The following is a 6,188-nucleotide window of genomic DNA, read 5'->3' as shown; positions in this document are numbered from 1 at the left end:
ATTGACAACAAATTAAAGGAAGTAACGCAACAAAAGCAATATTTTTTTATAAGTAATTGCGAAACCGTAAATAATCAGGAGAGCTTACATAAGGTAAACTGTATCAACAATATTTATGTTTTTTATTGAGGGGGGTGAATAGGGGCATGCAAATCCGCCGATCCGTGCCTTTTTTCCGCAAATCCGTCGATCCGCCAATTTTTTTGTTCAAATCCGAAACCAAAACCACACCCAGAAACAGAAGTGTAAAAGTTCAAAGGTAAACTGCTAAATGTGAATAACATTGTTAATTTCGCACAAATAGTAAAGAAGGCAACATGCTTGATGACTATAACACAGTACAATTCCAATAACAGTATCACACCTGAATTTAAATGAGCTTTGTTCGAAAAAAGAAATAATTTAGATGAACTCATGAACTGATACCGACCAAGGCTGAAGAAAGTTCTATGATCCAAAATTTCGTTTGGGAACATCAAGACAGTCACAATCCGGAATCCGCGCCAAAATTCATAGCTGATCCACGATCCACTGTGTTTTCAAAATCCGCGAATCCGCTCGATTTACCGCAAAAATCCACGATCCCTGCGCTTTTTAAGGGCAAATCCGTCGATCCGAAAACCTATTCACCCCCTCTTTATAGGTTTAGACTTCATATGACGTCACAAGACATCATGAAGTCCGCCATGTTGGATTTCGCAAGATTTAGACTTTTGAGATAAGTTCAACTTTTAATAAAGTTTAAAAGTGATGAATTCATTTGTTACCATTTTAAACTAGCATTACGGAAAGAAGCTAGCTATGTAGAACTATCGTTCCCTCTTTAACCTCTCATTTTTTTTTTTTTTTTTTTGTACTATATTAATTCAACTCTGAATCCATTTCTGTATTGTTGGAAAGTGAGAGAAATTAAGCAAGGGGTGAAGGCTTAAAAGGTGAAAGCTAATTTAGCTCTCAAATTAATTGTCCCAAACGCCGAACCACTTACATATGTACAGCGGGTGTTTATTTTTTAAATTTAGCTAAGATGATTTTTCTGGGCACCTGCCCAGAAAATTCCATGATAAGCGGCTTCTAGATAGATTAGATATTAAACGTAACGACAAGTAAGGTATGGTTTAGGGGTTGATATCCGCTAAGACAGAATCAATGTTTTCAAGTTGAAAAAAGAGAACACGATACACCTATTTTTTTCTGTTTTCTATCCTGTCAAATTGAATAGCTATTGTTTTTTTTGACAAGCCAAAACTGCACTTTAGAAAAAATTAAAGATCTAAAATAGTCAGCCATGTTGAACGACTTCACTGCCCCCCCCCCCCCCCCTCAGAGGTTTTTGCATTTGTATCCTATTTTAGAAAACAGTCCTAAGAAAATACGGGCGCTGATTAGTTAAAAATCGTGTTTCTATAACTCGATGGAAACACAGAACTAGCACAAGCTGTTGACGTAATGATGGCCCGAGCAAAGAGAATTTACACTATGATAGTCAAAGTTAACAAGCTGTTATCCTTTTTGTCGTCGCGGTGTTTTCTAAAAGAAATAGAAAACATGTTCTCCGTATTTCTATCGAGTTACAGAAACACTCATGAAAGTTTGAAGGAAGTCGAAAAAGCTGCGGAACAGCATTTCTCGTTCTCCCAAAGTTCCACTCGTGTTTCTATAACTCGATAGAAACATAGTACATGTTTTCTATTTCTGAAATATTAACATCATCTTGTCAACGACATAAAAAGCTATCCATTAAAAGTAAAACCTTTTCAAAAGAGCGCAACGGTACGAAAACAGTAAGAGAAGTGGTAGGGAATCCAACCACCCTCTTGTACAATGGAAGTGCAACAGCAAAAGCACTTGAATGAAACACAAATCGAATATGATTTCATGCTACATGTACAATGTAAGTTTGAATCAGACGTCAAATTAAGCAAATAGAAATTTGCTCTGCTTTTTGTTCTGCTCTTTTCAAATTTAGTTTAATTTTAATACCACCATGTTTACATGGTGTGATCTATGACGTTTACTTATCTCAGGATGACGTTTTACTATTTGGCAGAGTTTTCCGGCAGCTCATCGCTGCAAAAAGTAATTTCCCGTGCGTTTGACGACGACAGATCCTTTTTTAAGATGATTTAATGAGACGAGTTTAAAGCAAGTTTGGTGCCCAAAACCAGGCGTGGTAGTCGTGTGAGGTTATATTTTCAAACTGGGCTGAACTTGATTAAAATCATGGGAAAAATGCTCGAGAACAAGGCAAAACAGAAAGGTGGGTAATTGTAATATAATTTGCTTGCTGATCACGATTCGGAATTCGGCACCGCTTTTTACAGTAAACACTCAAGCCCGGCAGCATATAATATGAAAGATATATTACTTTTAAATCCGAAAGAAATGACTGAAATCAATTTATTAACTTTGTCGTTCTCAACACAACCGCTGCAATCAAATACATACGTTTTGGGACGTGCGTGTTTAATTACAGAAAAAAAAAAAAAACAAAAGAAACCCACAGGCAATAAACAAGAAATGTCGATGTCCTGTACTTGTTTTTGAATTTAAAAGAGCCTTAAAATCGATTTAATTTATTTTTAACCTTAAATAATCATTTTTTGTCACAATCCCATATTTCTGATTGCAAGATAATACCTGAAGATATCATTCACCTTAGCTTTAAAAACAATTTGTTTTTAATTTAAATTTGATTGCCTTTATGATGTTTGTTAGGTTGACTTTGTTAGGTTGATCTGGTGGAGTCATACTTTACGTATTTAATTAGACTGCGTTTTCCGGCAGCTGTCTGCTACAAGAAAACATTTCTTACTCTTAATTGCAAAATAAATCTTCGCCTCGACTGCAACTCGTGCTCTTTGTGATGACCTTTCCGTCAAAAAATCGACGCCGAAAAAGGTTAAATGCCAAAAAGCAAGTGTCTCAAATACGCGATCTCATACGTCTGGGGCCATATGAGCTACGATTGCTGTTGTCTTTATCCGATATTTGGATGTTTCTAAAAAGTAAGGCGTTACTTGTTGTTTGTACTCAATGGTGCAAAGATAAAATGGCGCCGGTAAGAATGACAAAGCAGTTTATGATTTATTTCTTCGTGTTGTTAGGCAAAACAAATTAAGTTCATCATGTTTTGGGATTATCTGTTTACTTAAGGTTTGTTTTTCAGAACAAAATCAATTCCTTGCCATTTACTACTTTCTTCCCATCAGAAAAAGGACTGGACCTACGTTACGATCCCCTGGATAAGGGAACAGGCGAGTGTTGAAAAAAGAAGTCTCCTTGGCAAGCCATGAACCCAAAAAGACTCCTGGGATAACAAACAAAAGGAACATTTACGTCTCTAATAACCAGCTGGAAAGGACAAAAACATGGCGCGCTTAACAGAAGATAGAAACCGTATAGGAACCCAAAGCCTATTTTGCACCGGTTCTTATGCAGCATATCAAAAACTATTTATTTCAGCAGTGAACATCACTCTATCTATCACTATATTTCTTGGAAATATTTTGATCATTATTGTACTTGAAAAGGTGTCATCTCTTCGTTCACCATCAAAGCTCTTGTTAGGTTGTCTTGCAAGCACCGATCTCTGCGTGGGTCTCATTACACAGCCTCTTTTTGTCGCTTATATAATGTCTCCAGAACACTCCATGCTTTGTTATTATCTTTCAGTCCTCTTTGATAGATTAAGCGTAATTCTTGGCGGAGTATCTGCGTCAACGCTAACTGCAATAAGTGTGGACAGACTTCTCGCCTTGTTGTTGGGGCTAAGATACAGACACGTGGTGACATTAAGGCGTGTGCAGAGTTATGTTGTTATTAGCTGGTTTATCAGCATCGGCACTACATTGACATCCAGTTACGACGCGCGAATAAGACTATCGATCACATTTCAGCGACAATACTATGCATAGTTACCTCGATCTTCTCTTCCACAAGAATATATCTGACGCTTCGCAAGCATCAAGCTCAAGTGCAAGGGTATGCTCACCAAGGACAACGAAACGGAAGAGGAATGTCACTGAATATAACTCAATACAGAAAGACAGTGCCCAGTGCATTGTGGATACAGATAACATTAGTTGTCTGTTATCTTCCCTATGACATCGCGGCTATTTTTATCCTCAATGGATCAAGAACGCAATTTCTTGATCTTGCATGGGAATTAACACTATCTCTGTTTATGCTAAACTCGACCTTAAACCCACTCCTCTACTGCTGGAAGATAAAGGAAATAAGACAAGCAGTGATGGACACGTTCAGACGGTTTTCTTATTTCTCGACGTAGCTGCCTCGTTGAACGTGAAACTCGTGTAACTAAACGGCAGATTAGGCTTTGTTTTTGTGTATAGGAAAGCAATGACTTGGTTAACCCTATTCAGAATCGGGAGAGGGACCCGAGACCGGAAGGGAAGGACTCCTATATAAAAAGGTCGGACATGTTCGTCGGAAAGTTGAATTAAACCCATAAAGGAGACCAATACGGGTGTGGTTCAAACTTTACTTTACCCCTAAAAGACCCCTAAAGATACCACTTAAAACGCAATAAGCTCGATTACCAGTCGCTGTTCTGGAAAAAAGTCCGCTCTAGTAGACTGAACTTGAGAGACCGATGGAAATCGAACCTAAACACCGTAATAAGAGCGGTGTTTTTGCTATTATTTCTTCGATTTCACCCTAAAACATACTTAACAGCTAAAATAATGGTATTTCGTCATGAACACCTTAACTGACACCGGAATCCTTGATTTACACACCTAAGTGAGACGACGGGCATCCCCGACCTCTTCATATGAGAGTCCCCCTCCACAGGGATCCGAGACTTATGCTTCCATAGTAACTGCATTTTAGCAGACATTTTTTACCAATTTTACAATTTTCTTGAAACAAAAACTCGAGGCAAGTAAAACTAAACGGTAAAAGCGAACGACGTTTCCAAGTCGACATGACACTAATTCCAAGTTCAAAAAGATATGAAATAAACTGTTAAGAAAAAGATTAACATGATAAATATTTAATTAATATGCAATGTCACCCAAATAGTTTTGCCTGGATTGAGTCTGTTTGGACATTGAGAGATGGTGACAAGTCTCTGATAAGTAACATTTCATGTACTTAACAACCTCGAGTACCTCAAAATTTGACTTCGATTTTAATTTTATTGGGTATAAGTCATCTGTGGTGAATTTTTGACGCCTATTATAAGAAACATGGAATATAATGAAATTAATTAAATAAAAAGTTGTTTTCCACGAATGCCCGCGTGTCTTATTCTTCTCCTTTGAGTACGAGTTTAAAGTGCCTAAGTCACAAGGAAGACTATTCCAAAGAATGGCGCCACAATAGCTAAAGCTATTTTTTTGCGCGGCAATGGAACATTGGGTTTATTCTCAGAGTCCCTTTGGTTATATATGGTTTATCGCCTTTCGAATTTACAACTGAGATATTCTGGAATTGTAAACCACTGCAGCTCTTTGAATTGGCCGCTGACATGCTAAATTCTTCTACGTGAGAAATTTGAACAGGTCACAGCTTGAGTCTAGGTCAAAACACGGGCTGCTCTAATTTGTATCTTTGTATCTTGTATCTTATCTTAAAGTTATCCTCAGGTTCCCAAAACAATTTTGCAATAGTCAAAGTGTGGCTGCATCAGGCTTGATATAGTGAAAGGGGTCAAGTCCTTGATTATATCACATTCTGGTAATAAAGAAAATGATTATCTACATAACAAAATTACCCGTGTAAACACAAATTCGACCTTTAAGATTCGTCTCTGCATCATTAGAAAGATCAATGAGCTTCGTATACTCCATTATCAACCGCTGTTTGGAAAGATAAGTTCGCGCTACTCCTCCCGAACACACCGGCGGCTTCTGGTGGACGAACTTCGGGAATTGGATCCGAGAGAGCGACCGTAAAACGCTGATGTTGCCTGAAGGGTACGAAATCATTCAACATTACATATTAACTGTCATTGTCAGAGTAAACCGGGCAGTACCAAAAGATCGCGGTCGACCATCTACCTTCATCTTCTCACAGCATGAAAGCTATCCGAAAAGATCAACAACCACGACATTTGCCGAGGTAGGCGTTCGTTTTTCTTCGAGATATCACCACATCATGATTTTGACCTCTCAAGCGGTCTAAAACGGCCGAAGCTTCGGGTAACTTTAGGTGAGCTTAAA

At 38.1% G+C, this 6,188-nt stretch overlaps 1 pseudogene; it reads left to right on the top strand.

Annotated features, from left to right (window-relative positions):
• The first annotated feature begins 2,744 nt into the window (after window positions 1–2,744).
• LOC149101009 (melanocortin receptor 5-like) lies at window positions 2,745–5,259 on the top strand (annotated as a pseudogene).
• The last annotated feature ends 929 nt before the right edge of the window (window positions 5,260–6,188 follow it).

Source organism: Orbicella faveolata, unplaced genomic scaffold (assembly GCF_042242905.1).
Source record: "Orbicella faveolata isolate gen_17 unplaced genomic scaffold, um_ofav_v1 contig_4, whole genome shotgun sequence".
In the NCBI taxonomy this organism is placed as follows: domain Eukaryota; kingdom Metazoa; phylum Cnidaria; class Anthozoa; order Scleractinia; family Merulinidae; genus Orbicella; species Orbicella faveolata.
The sequence above is the reverse complement of the archived record's forward strand: the minus strand, read 5'-3'. Positions and strand labels throughout refer to the sequence as shown.